Here is a 13,012-nt window from a genome sequence, read left to right on the forward strand (position 1 = left end):
TCATTTCGGCTTCATCTGCAATCACCTTTCTCTGTATTCTAACTGCTGATATAGGACTTTGATTGACTCTCCTAAATGAAAGAATGAAGACATTTACATAAAACAACCTACTGCAGGGCTTACAAGCCCTGAATCTGCAGGAATTCTAGGGGAGAGGCGACAAGATGTAAAATGCTGAAGTGGAAGTTCTTGACGGATAAAAGAAGACGTGAACAGTTTTCAGTCTAACACTTACCAGCAGAGTGTGGGTTACTCATTCAGTCCTCCGGGTGGATTGAATAATCACAAGCTATCTGCTCAGCGCAGGTAGAGGGTTTTTGTAGCAGGTTCAGCATTTACCAGCTTCACACAGGGAATGGAAAAAAAGTGACTTATTTCAAGGCCTTAGTTTCCTTAAACACAAAGCCAAGAAGCTAAGCTTTCCCACCCTTGTAGGGCTGAGGAGGGTGGATGGGTGGGTGGGTGGGGGGACAGCTGGTGTTATCACCAGCTGCCAAAGCAAGACCTTATCATTACTACATTCTTTCTGGGTCAGAGGGTTTGTGTGGCTAAGTTAGTCTCAACAATGGGCTCCTGCCAAAGGATCAGCTACTCAGCTGAATTGATACTTTGTAGACCCCCATATAATTTATTGAGTTCTCAATAATTGGATCTACACCAACTCTGACTATGCTTTATTCTTACTTTTTTCTTTTCTCTCTAACACCTCCCTCTCTTTTTAAATATTTCTCCCCTCCCCATGAAGACACCCCTCGTCTCCCCCTGACGAAGACTCTCAGGGTTTCTCTTTTGAGCTAGTACTTGAGAGCAGACATGGTGTTCTAGAAACTGGAGCAAACATACACCTCCAGGTCTTCGCTCTCATGGAGCGTATCTCCTTGTGGGGGAGTTCGGCATAGTAAGCAAGTGAGTCAGTCAAGTAGCAGGATGACTACAGCTAAGCACACTCAGGGACCACACAATTGTCTTAAGAAAAAAGGAAAGATTTGAACAAAGGGAACAGTGACGAACGAGGCCCATCTCGTTAGATAAACCCACTGAAGATGGCTGCACATTCCCACCTTTGACAGACAAACTTGCTAGTTTATCTGACTGACTGTAAGTTCGTTAGAAACCTAAACCATTTCCTTGTCTCCTGGACAATTGTCTATCAAGAAAAGCTGGGCGGATTTGGTAGATGGCCTCTAAGGGCACAATCACCCTTCATACTTTGAAAAATAGCTAAATACTTTTCTCTCAAGAGACAAAGTAATAGTAATAATTTTTTAAAAAGAAAAGTCAGTATCAGTCAATGAAATTGTCACTAAAGAGGGAATCCAGGCCTGGAAAACAAGTTGGAAAGTACACAGGTAAGCTATTTCTGGTACATAAATATGTACATTCACTGTTCAATTAAAAAGGCCCTGAACACCAGCATTCTGAGCAGGGATTGTCTACAAGGACATCATCCCTTGTGATGCTGTATTGATGTCTTCCATGTTGGTCTGTAACCTCATTGATTGGTTTGGTGGTCCATCACTACTTAACACGATGTCTGGTGTGAGGCTTGTGTTCAACATGCCCGATCAACACTGCAAACAAGCTAGGCATACAGAGAAATATCAGAGATTAATCTGAAATTTCAGAATCCCATAAAGACTCTGAGACATCCCCACGCTGAAAACGATTTTGTCAGGTCATGAAACGTTACATTGCTCACCCTGAGCTAGAGCCTAGGCTAACTGCCTAAGGCCTCACAACTCACCCGCTTACCCTGACTTTTCAGATCACACTTCCCTGATTTTCGTTTCAGTCCTTAGACCAGTCTAAGTAGGAGGGGTTTTCATTAGCTCTCCCTCTTTGTGTCCTTCACTAGAAGATGTGCACAGTGGTGAGGGCTTCCATCTGTTTTATTCCCTGCTGTGTTACTGGCAGGGAGAACAGTAAACAGAGCAGGGTTGGAACTCAGCAAGTGAGTTAAAGGTGTAAATGGATTCTAAAACTGCTTACGGAGATAAGAACCAGTGGCATCTCAAACTGGCTGAAGCCGATCATGTGGAAGGAAGTGACTGTAACTGTCTATAACCCTTTCCCTACATTCCTGTCATGAGCCTCCAGGTTAAGATCTTCCGTGAGCGAGTGTCACATTCCAACCTAAGCTTCCTTCTATCCCAAGCACGCAGAAGCCACATACTCTGCGGGCCGGGCCGGTGTGAGAGCTCCGAGGCCTCTTTTTAGGAAAACGCGCTCTGTACACTCACATGTATTATTTAGACATTGTCGGATTAGCTGCTAGAAATCCATGTCAGTACGTTTTACATAAAACTGCTAACCTGTAATTTATGTTAAACAGTAAATAAATCCTGGCAAGGTTAGGCCATAGGTTCCACTGGCAACAGAGTGTCGGATCTGAGCTCTAGGCTTGTGTTTGTGCCCTATGCAGGCTGCTTCTTGTCTGGCAGCTGAAGGCATTGGCATTTGCGACCCCTGCTGGAAAGTTACCAAAAAGCAGGCATTATGCAGGCAAAAAAAAAAAATTTAGAAAAGATGTCCTTTGGGATGTATTTCTGTTATGTTTAAGCCTTTCCTTAGAAGAATAATGTATTCATTTTTCTAGTCCTCTCCTGGTAGCACATAACTATTGACAAACTATGGCCTGGTAAATATTACTCTAATGGCCTGCAAAAGCTATGGACTTAATTCCCTGTGGGTGGAGGGAGCTGAGAAGGCTTCATGCCAGAGGCAGTCCTGAAGATGGACTGTGGAGGCTGGGTGCATCAGCTGCTTAAGGTGCTGCTAAACTCAGACACAAAAAGGATTCTGTCTGAAGACTATGTGATGCCTCTAGGAACTAGTGAGATGCTGAAAAATCCAGGCTTGGAAAATGAGAAGGAATGAAGGGGACCAGACTCCAGGGATGCTGTCAAGATGGTGCCCAAGGAACGGCTCCACTGGGAGCACATCCTGAGACTTGGATGCTGCTGCTGATGCCAGCCACTTGATCCATGACCCAGGTTGGTGATAAACACTCTACAGTTTCTGTGTCCGTAAGCTGCAAGCTGCTCCCTCCAGATTCCAATCCCCTGGTGGGATCATTTAACTGAGTTCAGGGCTACAAGATACAAACTAGGAAAAGAAACTCTGTCTCCAACTAGGAGCATCTCTCTGACCAAGACAGTGAGATGCTATATAGAAGAATGATATTTGGTTGCTGGGTACCATCCAGACACTTAGTGGGACTTCAAGTGGTGATGGAGGGAGAGGCCCCCAAAGCAGTACTGAAGTCCGTAACAAGAACACATAGATCTGAATTTCAATCTGGAATCCTCTGTACCTTCAGAAAACTGACAACGTTTCCTAATCTGCAGATTCTCAATTGTTAAAATAGAAAGGATGCCATCTGCTCTCTTGAATAGCTGTGAAGATCCCGTCCAACCATTCATTCACTTTTCCAATCCCATTTAGGAAAACACATGAAGTGTTTGGTACTGAACTAGGATCTGGGGACAAACTCTGAAAAACAGAGAAAAGGAAAGACAGAAAGAGGCAAGCGCTTTGTGCAGATGACCAAGTTAGACAAGAGAGACCCACAAAACTGGTCATGCTTCACTCTCCCCCGGCTGAGTCATTGTCCTTTAACTTCTCTGTGGCTTTGATTAAGCAATATTAAGTCCCTCCCTCCAAATATATCTTGTTAAGATGTATGTACATATTGAGCTTAAAAGTAAAACTACAGCAAAAACCTTTAAAAGAGTACTTGCTTAACACACTGGTTTAAACCACAGAACCTAAATAACTGGGTGCTATAGTTCATGTCTATAACCCCAGCACTTGTAACTATGAGCAGGAGGGCCAGTTGATTTCCAAGGTCATCTTTAGCTACATAGCAAGTTGGAGGTCAGTCCAGGACATATGACCCTGTCCTGTTTTTTTTTTTTTTTTCTCCAAGACAGGGTTTCTCTGTAGCCCTGGCTGTCCTGGAACTCACTTGTAGACCAGGCTGGCTTTGAACTCAGAAATCCGCCAGCCTCTGCCTCCCAAGTGCTGGGATTAAAGGTGTGCGCCACCACTGCCTACGACCCTGTCTGTAAACAAACAAAGAAGAAAATAACTCTACAACTTAATGCTGATCCTGAAAATTATAATTCTTAGAAGGAGTGGAGCTCAGTGCTGATGAGATTTATGTAGCATGCACCTAAAGATGAAACTTTTATGTTTAGGGCATGTGATGAACTCAGACTCAGGCACACCCCAATTGCATTTAACATGGACATTACGTTAACATGGACATTACGTAGATATAAAATAAAAATAATTAATAAGAAATAATAAGAAAGACAAATTAAATTTTCACGAGCATTTTGTAGTCAGCAACATGTCTTTTCTGTGTATTTTATCATTTTCTCTTAATCATTCTCCAGTCACGAATCTACAGGAAAGACTATGAGACGTGGAGAGACAAAACAGTGGGCCTAAGGTCATGAGGACAGAGGTTGGCCTCAAACCAGCCTGCGGTCTCTTGCTTTCTTGTTCCAGAAAGGAAGCATGGATAGAAAGCAGAAGGCTCCATGGCTAATGGAGAATGGGAAATGGGGAACTACAGTGTTTGTATTTTCAAACCTCAGCTGTAAAGTCCTGTCTGTCCTTCTGTAACGTCTAGGAAGACAGTACACTTGCCACAGAGCAGCCAGGAAAGTGCTATACTTCTCAGCTCAGTCTCCGAAACTGGCGTCTAGATACTCACGACAGACACAGGTCATTAAAGCATCCACAGGTTTGACCTTCTTTGCCTCCAAATCTAACCACCCAGGAGAGAACATGGCTTAGTCCTGCTGGTAGCTCTGTGCTACCCAGAGTGAGTGTTGGGTCTCAAAGAGGCAGAGTACAAAGTTGAGGAGCACATACTAGCCAGCTGGCCACCATCCCCACCCCCAACTGCTTTGGAATCACCACCGAATTGAATTTTAACTTAAGACAAGAGAAGCTCCCATGAATTGTTTTCCTTCAGAGAATCCCTGGGATTTTTCAAGGCTGAGAATTTCTTCTTTTGAGGATGAAAACACAAGTCCCAGCTATATGGAGTTTGAGTAAGGAAAAGCTCATTCTGCTTAACGAGGTGTAGGAAGGTGATAGTCTGCTCGAGGGATGAAGCTTATGCTCCCCCACTAGCAGCAAGTGCCCTCCACACATCGAAAATTCCCTTTGTAAGACCAAGGCACCACTTTCTCACCAGATCCCCTGTCCAAAACTTTCCGTCTCAAGACGTGGTGTATTGCATGCACAGCAGCTTTGGTGGAGAGTGTGAAGCTCAGAAGCATAGCTCAGTCTTGCTCACTAAGACATCTCTGGCTGCTGGCTAATTAACTGTAGAGACTTAAGAGTGCTTAGTCAGGAAGTTGTCCATCCCTGTCGAACAAGACTTAGATGGGTCTGACGCCAAAGAGGCTCTTTTAAAAGTTCACCTTCTCATACATGGCTGTGGAGGTGTGTGTGTGTGTGTGTGTGTGTGTGTGTTGGGGGCTACCTTGCATAATACAACAGTCCATATCAATGTTAGCTTTCCAATCCAGGGAATGTGAAAACCTAAGCACGTTGAAAATAAGGAAGGGCAACGCAATGCATCGTAGCTTAAGCATTAATCTGGAATTTTAGAAGGTTGGGCTAATTCTAACTGTACACATCATCCTTGCTGGGAAAGTAGAAAGCAAGACTAATTCCTGGTGTCAAAAGGAATTGGTACTTCAGAAATGCGGGGGGTTGGGGTGCAGAAGTTGAGCTACCTCTATCCCTTTTATTAAAAACTAAAGTTAAATATAGAATTCCTGGAATAAACTCCTGGGTGGAAGCTGGTAATTGAATTTCAACAAATACAGTGAGATTTGGAGCAAAGCTGAGACCACAGGACCTCGTTTTCTCTCTAGCAGCTGGTCAAATACCCAAGGCTGGGGACTCACCAGGTTTGAGGGAATGGCTGGGAGGTCACAGCCTGAGTGCTGGTGGCACTTTCCTGAGAATGCTGAGCTCAGACTGAAGCAAGGGCAAACTCTCTCTCCTCTTCCTTATCCTCTCTACTCATGCCAGCTCCTGGCTAACAAGAGACCTCTTCTGGGGGAGCGGCTTCAAGACTGTAGATCCAGAGTTGCCTCCTCGGAATTCCCCCCCCCCCCAAAAGCATCTTAGCATAGTTAAGGATAAAAATAGCCCCCCAGGATAACGCGGAGGGAAGAGGAGGAGTAAGTCTCGCGCAAGGCAAAGCAAGAATAATACCACAGCTTCTGCGTTGTGTTGTGGGGGTTGGCGAGGAAGGGTGCTACTCCTGGTCCAGAGGAGAACCCCGTGTGTGCAAATAAAACAAGACACCTCCTTAGCATAGGTTGTGCCCTAAAGAATCGGAGGCACCCACAAATAATTGCCATGTCTGGCATAGCCCACCAATCCCTGGTAGGCATCTGGCTCCAGCACTAGTTTCTCCATCCTACTGCTGGCTTGAGCCCCAGGTTCGGAGAGCTGGCTCTCCAGTTCCAGGAAAAGCAGGGTCCAGAGGGAAAACAGGGGAGTCCACTGCTACAAAGGCGAGTGCCTATGGCGCACCTGAAGAGGTCAGGCTCCGAGTAAGCTGTGCTCGGTCTAAACACAGGCTTCCCAGGTCGGACATCCCTTATCCACCCTCCCCCATCCGCCTCTATCGGTGGTACTCAAAATAGAAGCTGAGGTAGGAAAAAGTAAAAGTAACATGAAAAAATAACAGCCGTATGTAACTGGATGTAACTGGCTTTCTCAATACTTACGGTCCTGCCTGTCACCTTCTTCTTTGAGTACCCCAGGAGATGCTCTGTCTCACCATTATTGCTACTGAATGCAAAGGCAAACTAGACTAAGGCTTCTGCACCCCAGTTGCCCCATGCCAGAGTGACTCCCGTCAGCTGTCCCCTGGAACATTTCTCTACTCCAGGTGGTACCCGGGCTCGGCCAGCGCTTCGCTCAAGCTGCAGTTGCCCAAGGTCCTAGAGAGAAGCTGTGGCGCCGAGCAACGGACAGCGACGACCCTCTCGAGTCAGCTAGAAACATAAATCCAGTCTTTTAAGAGTCACAAAGTCTGGTACCTTATAGTCCATCTCGCAAATTCTAGAGGTGAAGTTCCGGGGCAGAAGACAGGAGGGTCAGAAAACCCCCGAGTCTTCCCTCCGGTGGAGTGTACTCTACCTGCTTCAGCCTCGTCTCACCTTGGGCTCGGCACTTGCCGAGTCAGAATCGAAACACCAGAAGAAGGTGCCTAGGCAGCCCTCACCCCTCACGCGCAGCGCTCACCTGAGTCCCGTACCCGTCCAGCCGGTCCGGCGCCCTCAATCCTCTCTTCGGCCGGGCCATGGGCAGCACCGCCGCCAAGCACTTGCGTCCCGTGGAGCAAATTCCCAGTCACCCCGGGACGGGCGAGCCGTGGAGGGACACAGGCACTCAGCGAGAGAGACCCGGCGGTGTCCGCAGCTCTGGGCTGCAGCGCTCTGAGGACCTTGCAGACAGGCGTTTTGGTGCCGGTTCCGAGGATGGGAGGAGCAGGAGGAGGAGCAGGAGCCGGAGGAGGGGACAGTGGAGGCCGGAGCTCCGGGAGAGCGCGGAGGGCAGAAGAGGATCTCGAGCGCCCACTGCTGCCGTGTTGGCTCCGGTGCTGCCCCGAGTTCCGCCTCCCAAGGAGTCCCTGAGCGCCTACTTCCAGCAAGCCAGCTAAGCACCCGATTTCTGCGCTTCTGGGTCCCGAAGGAGCCGGCTCCGCTCACCCAGTACCTCGGCTCCTCGGATTTTAGTTTAAGGAGAGAGACCAGTGAAGTCTAGAGGGTGGGGCGTGTGGCTTGGGTGACTTAATTCACCTTGCAAACCCTGGACTACTAGTCCACTCCCTGACCCCTCTGGGTCCGAACCTTGGGCCCATATGTGTGTTATTATCTCTTTCGTAAATTCCGTGTGATCCTCAAGACCTTCGCAGTACCCACGTGTGTTTGCACTCAGCGTTCCTTACCAGCAGGTGACTAGCTTTAGGCGCCTGTGCTCGGTGCGCAGCCCCAGAGGTTTCCGGAGCCGGTAGCTCCATCTTGCGCTGCAGCAGGGACAGGAGCTACTTGAAGAGCTGCTTTCAGAGTGTGCAGTGTCGCCATGAAACACCCTCTCTCCTTCGGTTTCGCCTCAAAAAGACCGACTTAAGGCGAGCCCGAAGAATTCAGATTTCCTTTAGCAAAAGTAACTAGGCTGGCAATTTTCACCTCTAAAACTAATCAAGTTTTTCCTGCGTTCCAAAGCGGAGAGATTTTGTGTGAAAGCCAACCTGCATATTGTGGCTCAGTTTAAGATTTGGAGGGCGGAGGAGCTGGAATCTCCTTGGAGACGCTGGACTGCTTCAGCCAGAGCAAGTTGCCTTCCAAAGCAGGTTACCAAAAGAAAAGAGAAGCAGGTGGGGGGGGGGAGTGTAAAAAAGGAAAGAGAAACAAGTAGCCAAATTCAAATAAACCTTCTTTAGCTATTTTAATATCTTCCACATCTTAAAAATCAGAATATAAATATTTATCATTTGCATTTCTAGAATCAATATTCTCCCGTCTAAGGGGGGGGGGGGTCCTTTGGGAAATTGACCTTAGATTTAGATACACACTTTTTCTCCCATTCTATGAAGTTGGGTAAAATCCTACAAATGTCTGTTGTTGTCAAAAGGACAGTTAAGATCAAACGACTGCCAACTATCAGTTATGGCCACCTTAATCGTCTACCAGAAGAAAAGCAGAGTGCAGATCAGAAATTCTTCAACACAGGGAGGGTTGTTGACTCCTTAAGTTGGTTGAAGTTATTTTCCCTTCTTTAAAGAGTCCAATGTGGTTCAATGCCCAACACATGGTATGAATTCCACAAGCCATCCCTGAGACACAAAGGAAGATTAGCAAGCATTTTGTTCACACCCTGGAAGTCAGAGGCCAATTAACCAGCTTTCTTAATTACATGCCACAAAACCTCCAAAGAAACTAAAATCCCAGTCCCAGTTCAGAGTCTCTCTTAGTCACTTCCTTTGGCAGAAGCTACTCCAGGCAAGTCCAGCAAGTGCAAGGAATTGGACCCCTGGCCTTATAGTTGCCCACTCTCCCCAATGTCATCAAATATTTATTGATCAGTAATCAATGTTCTTAGGTTTAGGTAAATAAAAATACCACAGGCTTTGTGGCTGCTCTTTGACTGTATGTGTGTATGTCTGTTTAGACACACTGGCCTCTCTCCTAGATGTCTTCTGGGCCTACCTTCTGCTCACTCCTGGATATCTGGTCTGCTGTATCAGCCCTAATACTGTGTTAAACAGCTATTTTTGCATCTGTCTTCCCCAGTACATTAGAAGAGCCTTGGATTTGAGCAACCATACAACTGAACTGTAAGTTCTACAACAATACAACTTAAGAAAGAAGAACAACAAAAATTTTAACAAACATATAACCCAAATAATATCAACAAAACTCACAACAAGCACACAAGCAAAAACATAAAAACAATCTGTGGGGGCTATAGAGAAGGTTTACCAGCGAAGTGCCAGCATTGCTCCAACAGAGGACCAAAGTTCTATTCCTAGAAAAGGCTTATATCACCTGTCAGTTCAGCTGGGTGCATGTAATAATACCCTCTTCTCTCCTGGGAGGTACAAGTCAAATATACAAGTGTACATGTGAGTGTGTGTGTGTGTGTGTGTGTGTGTGTGCATGCACGTGCCTAACATAAAATATTTTTAATACGTTTACACATTTGATATTTTAAGGGTGGTTATCTGGTTCAGGGTGAGAATTGAGCCTCACAAGAGACATGCTAGCAGTCTATCAGAAAACAGCTGCCGCTCAGTTCTATGACCCAAGCCAGTGTCATCAACTAGAAAACAGTATTACAGAAAAGTGTATTAGAGATGTTTTCTGTAGCACTAGTATGTAACCTATTAGCGCCATTGCTGGATACTTGATATGAGAGATAAATGAAACATTAAGATGTCACTGCTGCCGGCAGAAACTTGCCTCAAGGAGCAGTAAGCCTTATATGCACAAGCCACTTTTACGGAGACTCATTCACTCTAGCTAGACTGTAAATTCTGTTCACAGAAGATCAAAACTGAAGCCATGTAAAGGAAACAAGCTGCTGACCTATGACTTTTTTGGTCAATAATCTGCAATAACAACATTTAAGATAGAGCCAAGACTTGAGTCAGGTGTTGGGCCAAACCAATTTTATACTCTGTATCTGCTCAGTGTGTGTGTGTGTGTGTGTGTGTGTGTGTGTGTGTGATATACATATGTATTTTCAGTATATGTGGAGGTCAAATGTTGATTGGATTGGATGTCTTTTATGTTTTGCCACCTTATTTTTTGAGACAAGATCTCACACCAAAGCTGGAAATTACTGTTTCCCTAGACTGACTGGCCAGTCTACCCTCCCACAATACACAAAAGATCTGCCTTTCTTTACCTGCCTCAGCACTGAAGTCACAGATGCACTGGGGATCCAAGCTTAGCTCCCTATACTTGGAAGGCAAGCACTTTACTTTCCAAGTCATCTTCCCAGCAAACATCTTCTGCTTTCATAGCAACCTTATTAGAAACACACACACACACACACACACACACACACACACACACACACACCAGTTTACAAGTAAGATAACTTGTTTAAGATGACTTTCTATTTTGAAATGAAGTGAGTTCATTGACGCACCAGGTAAAGGGTTCATCTAGATGATTCCCCTTCCAGTTACAACTGGGCTCCTAGTCCAGTGCTCTCCATAACTGAATGGTTTGTTTATGTTTCTTGTTGTTGGTTTGCTTGTCTTTCAGCTGAGTAAGGAGGAGTAGGTCAGAAGGAGAGGAGGCAGGGAGTGAGGAACAGAGCAAGCCTAGTGAACCCACTTCTTTTGAGGACGCAGAGGGTTCACATTCACTACCTGACCTGACTCAGAGGAATCATACCTACAATCCCTGCCTAAAGGGTTGCCCTATATCCTCTCTCCTCGTAATGGATGTTTGAGTCTTTCAGGTTAATAGCATGAATTTTAAGGAGTCCAGTGGGATTCTTTACAAGCAGTGGAAATTGGGATCAGGTTAAAAATCCAATTTTAATAAACTTTCCAGGTCCTGATTTAGATGGTGTGCTAATGGCTCTCTGTGCTGAATCACCTTAAAAGTCAAATGTATTTTTAAAAGGTTCTCCTTGTATGGGAGGCTTGATGGATATTGCTTAATTGTGCATTGTGCATTCCTGTCTTCATCAAAAACGATCATCTAAAATTGAAGAGAGCTGATAGGAAACGCAGCCATCCTTTGAGCTCCTCGGTTACAAGGAAGGCTTTGGGGTTGTAAGATAATTTTCCTTCCTTTTGACCACAAACAAAGGAGCATGATTACACTGTGTGAAATGGCATTCTCAAATTTCTTCACTAATTTGATTGTGCTGGGGTCTAAGGCTGTTTCTGTTTCTTTTGATTTGCTAATTAGCCAGAGTTTTCTGCTTGGGTAAAAAGAAGCCAGGGTCATATCCACAAACATGAAATCTGGGGAGTCCTTCCAATTCAGCAGGACATCACATTCCAACCCTGCAGCCCATCCCAAATCCCAAACTGCCTACACTCATGTGCAAACAACCCAGCCTTTTATGATTAAGAAGTTATGTGATGATTTTCTTTCCTCTGAAAGTATAACCTGATTTCTTCTTGTCTTGTGTGATCACAGGGCTAAGTTTGGACTTTGGACTTACGATTTCCTTTGTTCTCATCTGCTAGGATTTAAAAATGGTTGCAATTACCACCATCAACTCCACCACCACCACCACCACTACCATCTATGCCAGTGGCCCATTGTTAATGGCTTAGTCCCAAAGGTGCCTTCATGTGGGGAAAGGGGAAGTTGTTTTTAATAAGTGAGGCCTAGGAGGAAGAAGGTCTTTGAGTCTCTGAGATTGAGTCCAGGGGCTAAGGTGGTGCTCTAAAGACACCTTAGTAATTCTCCTGAGAGTGGTTATAAAGGCAGTAAGCCCACACAAGCTTGAGGAACTCAGGGAAAATGGCAGAGATAGACTCACCAATCAGCCAGTCTAGCAGAAATGGCAAGCTCAAAGTTCAGAGTTTGTCCTTGTCTCAAAACATAAGGTGGAGAGCAGTGGAGTAGGACACCTGATGTCTTTTTCTGGCTTCCAAATGAGCATACACAGGCATAGGCAAGCAGATCTGCACACACACACACACACACACACACACACACACACACACGCATGCACATACCACACCCATACACAGGTCCACATGTGCAGCGTGCCCCACCCTTGCTGCCACCCAATACAGTTGCTATAGTCTATGGGGAGTCCTTGTAAGATGATATTGTATTAGGATAACTATATTATTTTTGTTTATTTGTCTTTTAAAACTTTACACTTGTTTTTCTTCTAACTTTAAATTGTAAAATCCTTAGAGACTCTGAAATCACTCTGGACTATAGACACTGAGCCAATGACTGCTAAGGACCAGATTGGTTCCATGCAGAAGGGGGTACCACAGAGCCTGGGAGGTTAGGCGATGAGGATAAGGGTGACTGCTGAAGGGGATTTCACACAAGTGCCTGAGAGTCCCTTTGCTGGATTGGATAAACAGCTATAAACAACATACTGCTTTGATTTGCCATCTCCTGTCAATCTTTGCCCCAGACCACACGTATTTATGCCACAGAAATTGCCACATGGCAGGATCTAAGTGGTTGCCTTGCTCACACTGTTCGATTCTGCTTTCACTGCAATCATCTCATTACATTAGAAAAATCATGGCACTTCTTTTGGTTTTAAATTCTCTGGGACCAAAGTTAGCTGCCCTTCTGAGGGTCTTGATGCTGTTTCTACTTTGAACTTTATTCAAAGGCTCTGGAAACTTCCTTGTATTCAAAAAATAAAATAAAATAATAATAATAATAAAAATAAAAAGCTTTCCCTTTCCCTCTAAGCCCATTCATTCAGCCAAACCAACTTATACAGGCTCCCTCCTCTG

The 13,012-nt window shown here is 45.3% G+C and overlaps 1 protein-coding gene across 4 annotated transcripts in view; it reads right to left on the bottom strand.

Annotated features, from left to right (window-relative positions):
• The window catches only part of Hs3st1 (heparan sulfate-glucosamine 3-sulfotransferase 1), a 30,066-nt gene extending 22,425 nt beyond the window's left edge, over positions 1 to 7,641 (bottom strand). Inside the window, exon 1 of one of the 4 annotated variants that reach the window (XM_076938430.1) lies at positions 7,301 to 7,641. The gene's annotated coding sequence lies outside the window, so the exon portion shown is untranslated. Of the gene's footprint in view, positions 1 to 235; positions 320 to 7,287 lie in introns of those variants that run through there. The other 3 variants (XM_076938429.1, XM_034508859.2, XM_076938431.1) reach the window with 3 other exon arrangements.
• Between the last annotated feature and the right edge of the window lie 5,371 nt (positions 7,642 to 13,012).

Source organism: Arvicanthis niloticus, chromosome 7 (assembly GCF_011762505.2).
Source record: "Arvicanthis niloticus isolate mArvNil1 chromosome 7, mArvNil1.pat.X, whole genome shotgun sequence".
NCBI classification, from domain to species: Eukaryota; Metazoa; Chordata; class Mammalia; order Rodentia; family Muridae; genus Arvicanthis; species Arvicanthis niloticus.